The following is a 16,743-nucleotide window of genomic DNA, read 5'->3' on the forward strand; positions in this document are numbered from 1 at the left end:
AGTCACTGTGCTTCATGTGCCTCATCTATAAAATGAGACAATAATATTACCTTCTTTATAGATTTATTGGGAAGATTAGATGAGTTAATTCATGAAACATACTATATGGGCACCTTGCATACAATAAACATTTAAACATGTTGACTATAGATGATATATTTTTTGTTGTACTTCTAAGCCCTCTAGTGATTTCAGGGGAACAGGCTTTTTTTTTTTTTTAACCTTAAATCATTTCTTTTTTTTAACCTTAACTCATTTTTTTAATATGAAATTTATTGTCAAATTGGTTTCCATACAACACCCAGTGCTCATCCCAGCAGGTGCCCTCCTCATTGCCCATCACCCACCCTCCCCTCCCTCCCATCTCCCATCAACCCTCAGTTTATTCTCAGGTTTTAAGAGTCTCTTATGGTTTGTGTCCTTCCCTCTCTGTAACTTTTTTTTCCCCTTCCCCTCCCCAATGGTCTTCTGTTAAGTTTCTCAGGATCCACATAAGAGTGGAAAACATATGGTATCTATCTTTCTCTGTATGACTTATTTCAGGGGAGCAGGATTTTTAATGAACCAGATAAAAAGGGTGTTCACAGTGCCTGGAGGATATTGATATTATATCTACCATCTATCTTTCTATGTATCTCTCTTTCTATCTCTCTAGCCATCTGTCATTTATCATCTATCTATCTCATAAGAAATTATTGGAAATAGGAAAAAATTGAGGACAAATAAAAATGAATAAGAAACAAATCAGAAGAGAAGACAAAGAGCAGATTAGGCCCAAAGGAGCTGCGAAAAAGTGGTATTGAAGTAACCCGAGCCAGACATAGATAAAGGAGGAAGTTAAAGCAGAGGCATCCATGATGGAAGAGAGAAAATACTGATTCACACTCAATGTTGATGCAGCGGTATTATTATATTACAGCATATTACAGTAATTGTTTTCTCTTTATTCTACTAAAATTTATGGGGAATTTACTGTTTGTAAAGCCTTTGAGGATTTACAGACATAAGGGATTTCTGCCAGTAAGAAGTCTCATCATGGAAGAAGCTTTTATGTCCAGTGTGTTCTTCCTACAAGAATGGGAAAGTGAATACCCTACTTTGTAAACTGATTTGTTAATTATAAAAAAATGATTATAAAGAGATGAGGTCTGTAAATATAGCCATTTATTCTCTGTAAGCCCAGTTCTTCCTTGGGGCTAAAAAATTGTCTCAGGTAAGTGCTACACTGCAGCCAGGGATGCTGAGGATAATCCCTCAGTTCTCAGTGTGGTGAACTTGGGCTAAGGGCCTCTGGCCTCAAGCACTCTCCTCTTTGTTGTGGCATGACACATATATATCACATTCTGTGCACACCAAGAGTGAGTTATTGGGAAACAAGGTTTTATTTGGGCTATTGATGGATGTATTTACCTTTTTCCTTCATTACAAAAGCTGATGATACCTATTAATTAATGAAAATATGATCCTGAATGGTCATTGTTTACAGGAATATATTCATATTTGGATGTTTTTTTCAAAGTAAGGTTTTGTTGGGTAGCATCGTTAGAAGTTTGTGCCTAATGCAATTTATTAGGCACAGTTAAATCAATTCTGGGAGTAATTTTTCTTGCCATCAGGGTAAAACCATTGGGGTGTCTTACAATTGTTGGAGATAGCATATGGCTTTCCCCCCATCTTCGAGGGGGAAGATCATACAAAGTTCACCAAAGAGTCATTAATTCCTCTTCCTCAGGGCTGTCAGCTCAGCAGTACATTTTCATAATTAATAATTTCCAGCAGGTTTCTTGGCAGGATCCCTGTTTCTAGCATTTGTGTTAGGAAAAGTAGAGGATTTCCCATCTACAGTTAAATGTTATTTAACCCCTGGATGACTTCATGTAGTCTTTGATCATCAGTGGCAACTATATTAGAATTTCTAAAGCTTTTGTTTTGATATTTGGGACTTTACATTATGGATAGTTTTGAAATAGGTGGAAGTCTGCAAATTAAATCCCTAAAAAGTTTGAATTTGCTAATGAGAGCTTGATAAGATACATATGCATGTAAAACTAGCCAGACTCCTTTACAAATACAGAATATTCAAAAACCAATTCAAAAATGCAAGGTGAGGAAGGGCTGAGAGGAGTGATTTAAAAAAAAAAAAAGTTCAGGGCATCCTTGATGTCCCAGTTCTGGAAAGGTAAAATTTTTAGACATGAGCCCTGTTGGTTTATATTCTCAACTCTTCCAGGGAGGTTGTTGCAGGGGAGAATGACCTTATTTTACATTTTCCACCTTAATATATATTATCTTTCCTTTTTCCACCATGTTACAGCTATTTTAATCCCTTTGAAGTTAACTCACCTGCTGACATGGACGTACTCTAAAGGTTATGACTGACCTTACCTTAGCAGAACTGAGGACTATAATAGAGAAAATAGACTCAAAGGTATCTTGGAATCAGAGTGGCTTTAGAAACTTGTCTTCCAGTTTCTAATCATTCTACAGAAGATTGTCATGTAGAAAGACTCTTGTCTTTCTCATGTAGAAAGATTTTATTAAAATATTCAAAGAGAGTCTTCAGTGACTGTGTGCAGCATATTTCAGGATTCTATTTTAAACTCAAAATTTTTGAAAGTAAAATATGAATTATGTATTATTATTTGACAAGGCAGTGGTCACCTTTTTATCTCTCCTGAGGTCCTTTGAATTACCTTGTATTTTTAAGATGATGGAAAGGGTATATGTGTACTGTAAAGCGTCTCCCATGTAAGTGTCCTTCCAGGGGTCTGGGTGGGATTATTAGAAACTGCTTAATGTGAGCATGAGATCTTCTTGGATAGCTGGAGCTTTGGGGGGTCGTTGTTGCTCAGTGGGCATCAGGATGTCACCAAGAAGGACAGAGGCTGTCATTTCTGTGAAAGGATAAGTACTACCCAAGGCAAACAACTACTTTGTTCTACTTACATCATTTATAAAGTTTCATTTGACCTTAACAAAGTAGAAGTGAGCATGGGTAAGGAAATTAGACTCAAAGATACTTTATTGTCAGAGCTGTTTTTCAGGATTGTTATTCCAGTTCATAATCATTTTACAGAATGTCATCATCCTGAAAGACTCTAGAGATGCTATTAAAATATTCCAAGAAAGATTTTAGTGACTGTGCATGGCATATTTCAAGATTCTCTCCACTGTATAATGATGTAGAGGATATCTAGTAAATGTCTTAAAATAGGCCTTTTTTTTTCATTGGAAATCTAATGAATAATTTTCTTTATAATTTAAAGAGAAATTAGAAAAGGGAAATAATTTAAAGCCTGCTTAATTCACCCTCATTTCTGATAATAAGCCCTTCTCTACTGGGCTCTGCCTCTGCCCTTCCTTTTTAAAGGATATTTAGCACATGTTCCTTCTTATTGGGTAGCATAATTGGAGTTGTTAGTTAAGTTATGAGAAAAAAAATGAGGTCAAGATCCTCACATATCATTTACTTACTGATCCTGGAGGTTAGAGTTGAAGGGGCTTTAAAAGACATGAAGAGATCCTGGTAATTGCCAAGATAGTTTTGATCTGGTGTCCACTTCCTCCTTCATATTATGTGAATATATCTCAAGAATGGGAAAACAAAACAAAACAAAAACCGTTCCAGAGATAAAGGGCTTATGGGCGTAGGCAAGGACAGGATGATCCAGGGCACTCTCAGAACTCTGGGACATGGCTGATATGTTCCAAAGTCTTTTGCTTTAATCTGAATACAAAGATTGCTCACCAACACTAGAAAACATAGTGGGAAGCTTCTCCTGAAGAGCTATATAGGCTGTTGAAGAAGTGACAGCTTTGAAACTCGGATGCTATGGTCTAGTCATAGAGTAAGGATGTTTTCAGGAAGTCAGACTACTATCTTTACTAAAAATCCACATACATGTGTAAGGCCAAATTTGTCCAAAACATGATATCTCCAAAAAGTTTTCCAAGCAAACAAAAAAGAATCATAAATATATGTGCACTGAATGCAGATCATTATGTCAGCCTTGTGGAATTGGTGAGTCATTGGGCTGAAGTCAGGGTAGTTGGAAAAGAATTCAAAGATTTTTCATATGCATAGTATATTCCACAGAGGAGAAATCTAAGAAAAATTCTGCTACAACATGCTTCTCAAAAGTGAGTCAAGTTTGTTCAGGGCAAGCAATGCATAAGGTGAAATATGTTTGCCTTGGCAATACATAAGTCTGGAAAGACTTGAGTTCACATGTTGATTCTAGTACCTTGTAAGTGAGAACACCTCAAACATGCTAATTAACTACTCCCAACTGTGAAATTCTTCATCTGTGAAATGAGATCAGTTAAAATTATTCCTCTGCTTAACACTAAGATTTCTCTTAAAGAATGAATGTCTTTATTTAGCAACAAACTCTAATTGGGGTAGAGATAGTGAACCTTTAAGTACATGAGTTTGTGTGAGTCAAGGGAGGAAAATGACAGTCCATCCACTCTGGTAAGTTGGCGAAAATTGCCAGGGAAGTTTACTTATACAACAGGGAAGTATAATGTTTTAGTTTTAAATCATCTTCTATATAGTCTTGCAGTGAAATGCTTGTCTTCATCACCTTCAATCTCTTCTGTGTAAAAGTCTATAGCAAACTCATGATCTCCTATGAATGTCAGTTTGTAGGAGAGGAGGACATGGAATCAAGTGACAACTGGATTCTAAGGGGAATTCAATTCTACAAGAGTTAGCAGAAATGTTGGAGAAGGCACTGGACTTCCTGTGTGAATAGGAATGGGTTTGAAGTACTTATGTGGTGATCTCGAAGGATGGTGCACTCTGCTGATATCTTCATAAAGTAGCTGATATGGTTGTGAGAATATACAATTAGATGAACTTAGATAATGTAAGCACGTTATTTCAACAACTCAGTCACCCATACCTTTCTCTTAAATCTGTTGCTCCTTCTCTTTTCTTCACCTCCCCTGGATTTATATGCCCTTATGTTTGATATAGCCACACAAGGCTTCACTCTACAATCCTACTTGGGTCTGAGCTTACTCAAAATGCTCTATTATGAAATTATCTGAGCATTTAAAATGCAAATAATAATGTGTTTTTCAGAAAGTTTTGAAGATTCACTAAAATAATACAAAGGAAGGGGACAGTTTATAGAATTTAAAGTGATATAAAAATAGCTAAACAACAACTCACAATTGCTTTAATTAGAAAATAATAAAGTAAAAGAGAGAATAGAAGCTCTTCTCTAAACAAACACATCCTGCTCTGGACAAGAAAGCTGGGAGGAACCTTAAGCTCTTCTTGAAGGGCCCCCCTGTGTTTAACTGTATATCAGAACCAGAACTCAGTCCTCTTGACTGCCAGGCCAGGGCCCCTTGTCCTTTCTGGGAGACTCTGTGCAGAACTTCTTGGTGACTCCAGACTCATTGTATGATAATAGACTTAGAAATTCCTGGTCTCTCAACCCCTTCATATCAAGTGTCTTTTAAACCCAACTTTTGACTGAGTAGTTAACTGTACCTAGAAATGGACACCAGGCATTTAGAACAAGTTCTTAGATTGGCTAATCTATTTTCATTTGGTTGTCATGGTCGGACTTGAACTATTTCAGAACTTACTGAATGTGAATAATGGCTAGATTCTTATTTCTTTAAATTAAAAAAATATATATTTATTTATTTATTTTTGAGAGTCAGAGTGAGACAGAGCACGAGCAAAGGAGGGGCAGAGAGAGAAGGAGACACAGAATCTGAAGCAGGCTCCAGGCTCTGAGCAACCGTTCAGCACAGAACCCTATGTGGGTCTCAAACCCACAAACTGTGAGAACGTGACCTGAGCCAAAGTCAGACACTTAACCGACTGAGACACCCAGGTGCCCCCTAGATTCTTATTTTTTTTACATGATAATTTGGCAGCATTGATTTAGGATGGGTTGAGATTGGGGTAGGAGCAAGGCTTGCCTTTTTCCAGATTTTTCCCCATTGCCACATTTTACTCAATTCCTCCTGATTGTGGTCAGTGGTAGCAACATGTAGTTCTGATAACCTTTTATATACATGTTGACAGGCTCTGATGTTTCCCCTCTGTATCCTGCACCCTCCAGACAGAGCACACAACAGTTCTTTTAACCTTCCCACATAGATATTTTGTGAATTCTCTACCATCCTGTGACTTCCTTCAAAGCTTCCCATCTGTCTTCCTTTGAAGAAAGCCCATATACAAAATCAAAAGGGCCAGTAGAAAAAAAGTGCAAATATATTATAAATGCTTTTCCTATCTACTTCATTTTCCTTGTTTGTTCATTAGCAGGAAGAGTTTACAAAAAGGCAATAAGCCTTCTAAATGAGTAATTGGCTCTGGTTCACATAACACTACAGTAAGTCAAGTGCTTCTTTCTGAAAACGTTACAAGTTAGATTTGGTGTCCAAGTGAAATCAGTGCCTGAATACAAAAGGCAAAAAATAAAACAAAACAAAAAGTTTGCTTTAAATCCCATTAGTGAAGAATTTATTAGATTTCATATGAGATCTAATCTGGATGATTAGACATGAACAGGAATGTGGGTGACATTTCTTTAAAGACTTTCTCTTGGAAGCATACAAGATAACCCTAAACAATGCTTTGTCAAAGTTTCCCTAAGAGGCCGGATAGATTTTGAAGCCACTCAATATTTTACCTCATATTGAATCTTCTCTGCAATCTTACTTTGAGACTGAATTATGCACAATGGAAAGATTTTATTTATAAAATACACACACACACACACACACACTCATCCACATACATATACAGTAAAACCTTGGTTTGTGAGCATAATTTGATCTGGAAACGTGCTTGTCATCAAAAACACTTGTATATCAAAGTGAATTTCAAGAACATTGGTTCAGTTGCGATCATGTGACATTCAGCATCAGGTACTACTGGTATTGCAAGACATTGCTTGTTTATCAAGTTAAATTTTATTAGAAATGTTGGCTTGTCTTGCAGAACACTCGCAGAACAAGTTACTGGCAGTTCAAGGTTTTACTGTATATCCAGTTTTATGATGTTGTTTTCTGTTTTGATTTTTATTTATTTTTAAATTTTTAATGTTTATTTTTGAGAAAGAGAGAGAGAGAGAGAAAGAGAGAGAGAGAGACAGCAGGGTAGGGGCAGTGAGAGACACACACAGGATCTGAAGCAGGCTTCATGCTCTGATCTGCCAGCACATAGCCCTATGTGGAGCTTGAACCCACGAACCATGAGATCATGACTTCAGCCGATGCTCAATTGAATGAGCCACCCAGATGCCCCTGATGTTGCTTTCTGAAGTTGATGTTGAGGTGTTGGTTATTCTCCCATCTCTCTTCTCCTTCTTCTCCTTCTTTCTTTTCTTTTTCTGACTGGGAATACTAAATATATCTCCTGTGTTCAGATATTATGTTGGTGGGATTTGTCCAATGTCAGCTTTACTAACAAAAGCAGGTAAAATAGAAAATACTGGGCTTTTGACGAAGCCAGTATTTTTAATGTTTTGGTTTATCTGGAGTTGGTATTTCTGTTGTTGACATTCTTCACCAGAGATTTTAGAAGCTCTTAGAATAGGAATTTTTTTTTATCACTTCTTTTTTCCAAGAGTGCATAAGGTGGCAAACAAAATCAAAGCTTTTGATTATAATTATATTTGCTAGGGTACTGTCAAGAGATGGGTTCACGTAGGGGCTCCTGGGTGGCTCAGTCGGTTGAGTGTCTGACTTTGGCTCAGGTCATGATCTCATGGCTTGGCTCGGCTTGTTAGTTGGAACCCCACATCAGACTGTGCTGACAGTCCAGAGCCTGGAGCCGGCTTTGGGTTCTGTGTCTCCCTCTCCCTCTGCTTCTTCCTTGCTTGTTCTCTGTCTCTTGAAAATAAATAAACATTAAAAAAATAAAAAAATAAATATGGTTTCAAGTAATTTCTAATTTAGTTTCAATCAGTATAATTTATAAGTATCTTACTTATTATATAGTATCTTATTGATTCAAAAGAAAATTAAAAATCAATTAAAAATTGATTTATAGATACAGAACTCTTTCCCTTACTCCACACCCCCTGAAAAACACAGAGAAGTAAAAACTTACTAATACACATGGTGTGCCATGTAGCTAAGTATAAATCTAGAAAGTCCCCCTGCCCTGAATTTGGTACCAGTGAAGTTTTTAAATAATCTTTGTTAAAGTGATGTTTAATTTTATGTATCAATTTGACTGGGCCACAGGGTGCCCAGATATTTGGCTAAACATTATTTCTGGTTTGTCTGTGAGAGTGTTTCTGGATGAAGTTAACATTCAAATTAATGAATGAGTAAAGCAGAATGCAGTCCCCAGTGTGAGTGGGCCTCATCCAATCCACGGAGGGAGTGGACAGACTAAAAAGACTGATTAAGAAAGAATTCTTTCTTTCTTTGTACCTTTGTGCTAGGAGATTGGTCTTCTGCCTTTAGACTCAGATTCAGATTGAAATTTACACTATAAATTCACCTGGTTCTCAGGTCAGACTTCATTTAGCACTATATCATCAGCTCTAGTAGGTCTGGAATTTTCAGTGTCCATAACTGCATGAGCCAGTTCCTAATAATAATTACATATGTGTGTGTGTGTGTGTGTGTGTATAGTATAATATATATTTAAATACATTTTGTATATAAATATACATTTACATAAATATATATACTAAATTTATATATATATATATATATATATATATACTATATATACACACACACACAAAAGTTGAATGTATTAGGATTCTCCAGAAAGAGAACCAATATTCTCTGTGTGTGTGTATATATGTAAAATCTGAATTATATAATTATTAAAATATATTATAATCTAATCTAATCTAATCTGAAGAACCCCATGTTGAGGAATGTCATCAAAAAGACATGACCACTGGTTGACCCTGAGAGCTCTACCTGGGAACCTGGAGTCTTTTCATTCCCTCCCCTGTTTAGGGAATGTGAGTTCTGGTTGCCTTTCCCACTCTCAGAAGCTGCTTTAAGGACAAGACCTAGATCTACTGATGTGGTGTTGAGAACATCTGCATACTATAGGTGACTAAACCCAGTAACACTTCTTTACACATTTTCAAGATTTGGCGGGATTTGTGGGTGCATAGATCATTTGTCTTGCTGTAGCCCATGAGAAGCCTTGTAAGTAAGTTCCCGTTGCTTATTGAAACTGCCACCATCAGCCTCGAAGTCCTGCCTCTTTCTTCAATCTCTCTCTGCTGTTGGAGTACAGGAACCAGTTTCAGATGACATCAGGATAGCCCCCTAGAGGGTTACAAACCAACTCCCTGACTAATGCATTTAACTTATTTAAGTGTTATGTGATAACAAAAACATGAGAAAGCCAATCTTGTGCTATTTTTCAATGCAATACATCATTTTTGTTACCTTTATATTATATTTCCAAATTCTGAATGTGTAAAATGAGTCCAGCTAAAGTGTAGTAATGTAGTAAGTGTAACTTTTTATATGACCTCTCCACAGCAGTTTCTGTACACCAGTGCCTGAAATTCCATTAATACAAAGGAATTACCTACTTCTTTACCATAGATGAAGTTTGAAAGATAAGTATTTTGGAAGAGGGTATATATTGGCTTCAATTTATGTGAAACCAACCCTTTGAGTGTTTCCAAAGAAAGGATGGATTGGAGAGGGAAAAATAGCTGAAAAGAGAGGTGTGTCAGAGAAGGAGAAAGAGGTGATTGTATGCTCTCAAGTCTCCTCTTGCCGATTTTACATTTGTGTAAAGGATGCCGTAGTGAGGACCATTCTCCCAAAGCAGACTGGGCACCTCTCCACTCTGCTCTGACCCACAGGAATAATGCTGGTGATATGAAGTTGCCTTCTTTTAAGATTTAATTTATTCTCTAAGTAAAACTGTGTGAAAATATAAACTACCAAACAGATGCCAGCTTGCTATCTAGGGCAGCTTGACCCACTATATAAATTCTAGGGAGAGTGAAGAGAGAAAGGATTCTTTTTTTATTTGGGCTTATTGTCAGCCTAAGTACTGGAATATTCTTCCAATAACGGATAGAGTCATGTCTCAATTGTTTACTCGTCAGGATCAACTTGACTGCTTTCTGAAGATCACTGTGACACAGTAAATGTTAGAAAAGATAAGACAAATTTTCAAAAAGAAATGGATTAAGGCCTAAGCTTTTGTCAGTCACTGAGAAGGAAAAATAAAATCCATATATCTATTTTTTATTTGTACAAAATGCCAACTTCAGTTTCATACCATATTGAGTGTCATAGGATTAAATAGTTTGGCTACTAATTTTTGACATCATAGACATAATATTTTAAAATTTAACTTTTTAGTTATCTCCAAACATTAGGCTATCACATATTAAGGTTGAACTTAACACGCTGGCTTGTCCTTATATTACCTAATCATTTCTGAAGAGTATAACTTACTTCCTTAGTCATATACCTTCTAGCATGTATTGATAGGAATGCATTAATGATTCAATTTTCCAGTTTAAGCTTTTAGAGAAGTCTTCTGATTACCCCCAAATTGGAACTCTTTGTGTTTTTTTTTCTCATAATCTTTGACCTCATGTTTGCTTTATTTTACATATTTTCTCACTTATAACTGAAACATGCGTTCTAGTTACTGTGTTAGGAGCTACAGAGGCAAGGGTGAACAATATATTCGTTCAACCCTCATTGGTCTTACAGTCTTTGGAAAGGAGATATTTAAGAGGCTCATGAAGCCCTCCTACCATTCTAAGTGCTACAAAAAAGCATGCATGGGTACTTGCTAGGAGAAAGTGTAGAAGTTCAGAGAGAGAGGCATGAAGTTCAGCCTTAGGTATAGTGAAGTGGTCTGAAAAAGCATGGTAAGGTGAAGTGATGTGAATGAAGTCTTTTATTTTTTATTTTTTTTATTTTAGGAGTAGAATTTAGTGATTCAGCACTTATGTATAACACCCAATGCTCATTCCAGCAAGTGCTCTCCTTATTTCCCGTGGTGCATTTAGCCCATCCGCCCACCCAACACCCCCCAGCAACCCTCAGATTTTTCTATGTATTAAATACAGGAGTACTGATGCATGGGGCACTTGCACCCCAATGTTTATAATAGCACTTTCAACAATAGCCAAATTATGGAAAGAGCCTAAATGTCCGTCAACTGAAGAATGGATAAAGAAATTGTGGGTTTGGAGGGAAGATGGCGGCGTAGGAGGACGCTGGGCTCACCGCGCATCCCGCTGATCACTTAGATTCCACCTACACCTGCCTAAATAACCCAGAAAACCGCCAGAGGATTAGCAGAACGGAGTCACCGGACCCAAGTGCAATGAGAGGCCCACGGAAGAGGGTAGGAAGGGCGGCGAGGCGGTGCCCGCTCCACGGACTGGCGGGAGGGAGCCGGGGCAGAGGGGCGGCTCGCCAGCCAAGCAGACCCCCCGAGTCCGGCTTGCAAAAGCGGAGGGGCCTGACGGACTGTGTTCCGACAGCAAGCGCGACTTAGCGTCTGGGAGGTCATAAGTTAACAGCTCTGCTCGGAAAGCGGGAAGGCGGGAGGACAAAGGGAGGGAGAGCTGCTGAGCCCCCTGACGACAGAGCTCAGGTTGGTGGGGAACAAAGGTGCTCACCAGCGCCATCTCCCCCGCCCATCCCCCAGCCAAAATCCCAAAGAGAACCAGTTCCTGCCAGGGAACTTGATCGCTCCGCGCAAACACCCAACTCTATGCTTCTGCGGAGCCAAACCTCCGGCAGCAGATCTGACTCCCTCCCGCTACCACAGGGCCCCTCCTGAAGTGGATCATCTAAGGAGAAGCGAGCTAAGCCTGCCCCTCCTTCCCCTGTGCACCTTGCCTACCCACCCCAGCTAATACGCCAGATCCCCAGCATCACAAGCCTGGCAGTGTGCAAGTAGCCCAGACGGGCCACACCACCCCACAGTGAATCCCGCCCCTAGGAGAGGGGAAGAGAAGGCACACACCAGTCTGACTGTGGCCCCAGCGGTGGGCTGGGGGCAGACATCAGGACTGACTGCGGCCCCGCCCACCAACTCCAGTTATACACCACAGCACAGGGGAAGTGCCCTGCAGGTCCTCACCACGCCAGGGACTATCCAAAATGACCAAGCGGAAGAATTCCCCTCAGAAGAATCTCCAGGAAATAACAACAGCTAATGAGCTAATCAAAAAGGATTTAAATAATATAACAGAAAGTGAATTTAGAATAATAGTCATAAAATTAATCGCTGGGCTGGAAAACAGTATACAGGACAGCAGAGAATCTCTTGCTACAGAGATCAAGGGACTAAGGAACAGTCACGAGCTGAAAAACGCTTTAAATGAAATGCAAAACAAAAGGGAAACCACCGCAGCTCAGATGGAAGAGGCAGAGGAGAGAATAGGTGAACTAGAAGATAAAGTTATGGAAAAAGAGGAAGCTGAGAGAAAGAGAGATAAAAAAAATCCAGGAGTATGAGGGGAAAATTAGAGAACTAAGTGATACACTAAAAAGAAATAATATACGCATAATGGGTATCCCAGAGGAGGAAGAGAGAGGGAAAGGTGCTGAAGGGGTACTTGAAGAAATTATAGCTGAGAACTTCCCTGAACTGGGGAAGGAAAAAGGCATTGAAATCCAAGAGGCACAGAGAACTCCCTTCAGACATAACTTGAATCGATCTTCTGCACGACATATCATAGTGAAACTGGCAAAATACAAGGATAAAGAGAAAATTCTGAAAGCAGCAAGGGGTAAACGTGCCCTCACATATAAAGGGAGACCTATAAGACTCGTGACTTATCTCTCTTTTGAAACTTGGCAGGCCAGAAAGAATTGGCACGAGATTTTCAGTGTGCTAGACAGAAAAAATATGCAGCCGAGAATCCTTTATCCAGCAAGTCTGTCATGTAGAATAGAAGGAGAGATAAAGGTCTTCCCAAACAAACAAAAACTGAAGGAATTTGTCACCAGTAAACCAGCCCTATAAGAGATCCTAAGGGGGACCCTGTGAGACAAAGTACCAGAGACATCACTACAAGCATAAAACATACAGACATCACAATGACTCTAAACCCGTATCTTTCTATAGTAACACTGAATGTAAATGGATTAAATGCGCCAACCAAAAGACATAGGGTATCAGAATGGATAAAAAAACAAGACCCATTTTTTTGCTGTTTACAAGAGACTCATTTTAGACCTGAGGACACCTTTAGATTGAGAGTGAGGGGATGGAGAACTATTTATCATGCTACTGGAAGCCAAAAGAAAGCTGGAGTAGCCATACTTATATCAGACAAACTAGACTTTAAATTAAAGGCTGTAACAAGAGATGAAGAAGGACATTATATAATAGTTACAGGGTCTATCCATCAGGAAGAGCTAACAATTATAAATGTCTATGCGCCGAATACCGGAGCCCCCAAGTATATAAAACAATTACTCATAAACAGAAGCAACCTTATTGATAAGAATGTGGTAATTGCAGGGGACTTTAACACCCCACTTACAGAAATGGATAGATCATCTAGACACACAGTCAATAAAGAAACAAGGGCCCTGAATGAGACAATGGATCAGATGGACTTGACAGATATATTTAGAACTCTGCATCCCAAAGCAACAGAATATACTTTCTTCTCGAGTGCACATGGAACATTCTCCAAGATAGATCATATACTGGGTCACAAAACAGCCCTTCATAAGTTTACAAGAATTGAAATTATACCATGCATACTTTCAGACCCCAATGCTATGAAGCTTGAAATCAACCACAGGAAAAAGTCTGGAAAACCTCCAAAAGCATGGAGGTTAAAGAACACCCTACTAACGAATGAGTGGGTCAACCAGGCAATTAGAGAAGAAATCAAAAAATATATGGAAACAAACGAAAACGAAAATACAACAATCCAAACGCTTTGGGACGCAGCGAAGGCAGTCCTGAGACGAAAATATATTGCAATCCAGGCCTATCTCAAGAAACAAGAAAAATCCCAAATACAAAATCTAACAGCACACCTAAAGGAAATAGAAGCAGAACAGCAAAGGCAGCCTAAACCCAGCAGAAGAAGAGAAATAATAAAGATCAGAGCAGAAATAAACAATATAGAATCTAAAAAAAGTGTAGAGCAGATCAACGAAACCAAGAGTTGGTTTTTTGAAAAAATTAACAAAATTGACAAACCTCTAGCCAGCCTTCTCAAAAAGAAAAGGGAGATGACCCAAATAGATAAAATCATGAATGAAAATGGAGTTATTACAACCAATCCCTCAGAGATACAAACAATTATCAAGGAATACTATGAAAAATTATATGCCAACAAATTGGACAATCTGGAAGAAATGGACAAATTCCTGAACACCCACACTCTTCCAAAACTCAATCAGGAGGAAATAGAAAGCTTGAACAGACCTATAACCAGCGAAGAAATTGAATCGGTTATCAAAAATCTCCCAACAAATAAGAGTCCAGGACCAGATGGCTTCCCAGGGGAGTTCTACCAGACGTTTAAAGCAGAGAGAATACCTATCCTTCTCAAGCTATTCCAAGAAATAGAAAGGGAAGGAAAACTTCCAGACTCATTCTATGAAGCCAGTATTACTTTGATTCCTAAACCAGACAGAGACCCAGTAAAAAAAGAGAACTACAGGCCAATATCCCTGATGAATATGGATGCAAAAGCCTCAATAAGATACTAGCAAATCGAATTCAACAGCATATAAAAAGAATTATTCACCATGATCAAGTGGGATTCATTCCTGGGATGCAGGGCTGGTTCAACATTCGCAAATCAATCAACGTGATACATCACATTAACAAAAAAAAAGAGAAGAACCATGTGATCCTGTCAATCGATGCAGAAAAGGCCTTTGACAAAATCCAGCACCCTTTCTTAATAAAAACCCTTGAGGGGCGCCTGCGTGGCTCAGTCGGTTAAGCGTCCGACTTTAGCTCAGGTCATGATCTCGCCGTCTGTGAGTTCGAGCCCCGCGTCAGGCTCTGTGCTGACAGCTCAGAGCCTGGAGCCTGTTTCAGATTCTGTGTCTCCTTCTCTCTGTCCCTCCCCTACTCATGCTCTGTCTCTCTCTGTCTCAAAAATAAATAAACGTTAAAAAATTAAAAAAAAAAAAAAACCCTTGAGAAAGTCGGGATAGAAGGAACATACTTAAACATCATAAAAGCCATTTATGAAAAGCCCACAGCTAACATCATCCTCAACGGGGAAAAACTGAGAGCTTTTTCCCTGAGAACAGGAACACGACAGGGATGCCCACTCTCACCGCTGTTGTTTAACATAGTGCTGGAAGTTCTAGCATCAGCAATCAGACAACAAAAGGAAATCAAAGGCATCAAAATTGGCAAAGATGAAGTCAAGCTTTCGCTTTTTGCAGATGACATGATATTATACATGGAAAATCCGATAGACTCCACCAAAAGTCTGCTAGAATTGATATATGAATTCAGCAAAGTTGCAGGATACAAAATCAATGTACAGAAATCAGTTGCATTCTTACACACTAACAATGAAGCAACAGAAAGACAAATAAAGAAACTGATCCCATTCACAATTGCACCAAGAAGCATAAAATACCTAGGAATAAATCTAACCAAAGATGTAAAGGATCTGTATGCTGAAAACTATAGAAAGCTTATGAAGGTAATTGAAGAAGATTTAAAGAAATGGAAAGACATTCCGTGCTCATGAATGGGAAGAATAAATATTGTCAAAATGTCAATACTACCCAAAGCTATCTACACATTCAATGCAATCCCAATCAAAATTGCACCAGCATTCTTCTCGAAACTAGAACAAGCAATCCTAAAATTCATATGGAACCACAAAAGGCCCCGAATAGCCAAAGTAACTTTGAAGAAGAAGACCAAAGCAGGAGGCATCACAATCCCAGACTTTAGCCTCTACTACAAAGCTGTAATCATCAAGACAGCATGGTATTGGCACAAAAACAGACATGTAGACCAATGGAATAGAATAGAAACCCCAGAACTAGACCCACAAACGTATGGCCAACTCATCTTTGACAAAGCAGGAAAGAACATCCAATGGAAAAAAGACAGCCTCTTTAACAAATGGTGCTGGGAGAACTGGACAGCAACATGCAGAAGGTTGAAACTAGACCACTTTCTCACACCATTCACAAAAATAAACTCAAAATGGATAAAGGACCTAAATGTGAGACAGGAAACCATCAAAACCTTAGAGGAGAAAGCAGGAAAAGACCTCTCTGACCTCAGCCGTAGCAATCTCTTACTCGACACACCCCCAAAGGCAAGGGAATTAAAAGCAAAAGTGAATTTCTGGGACCTTATGAAGATAAAAAGCTTCTGCACAGCAAAGGAAACAACCAACAAAACTAAAAGGCAACCAACGGATGGGAAAAGATATTTGCAAATGACATATCGGACAAAGGGCTAGTATCCAAAATCTATAAAGAGCTCACCAAACTCCACACCCGAAAAACAAATCACCCAGTGAAGAAATGGGCAGAAAACATGAATAGACACTTCTCTAAAGAAGACATCCGGATGGCCAACAGGCACATGAAAAGATGTTCAGCGTCGCTCCTTATCAGGGAAATACAAATCAAAACCACACTCAGGTATCACCTCACGCCAATCAGAGTGGCCAAAATGAACAAATCAGGAGACTATAGATGCTGGAGAGGATGTGGAGAAACGGGAACCCTCTTGCACTGTTGGTGGGAATGCAAATTGGTGCAGCCGCTCTGGAAAAAAGT

This window comes from Lynx canadensis, chromosome C1 (assembly GCF_007474595.2).
Source record: "Lynx canadensis isolate LIC74 chromosome C1, mLynCan4.pri.v2, whole genome shotgun sequence".
NCBI lineage: Eukaryota > Metazoa > Chordata > Mammalia > Carnivora > Felidae > Lynx > Lynx canadensis.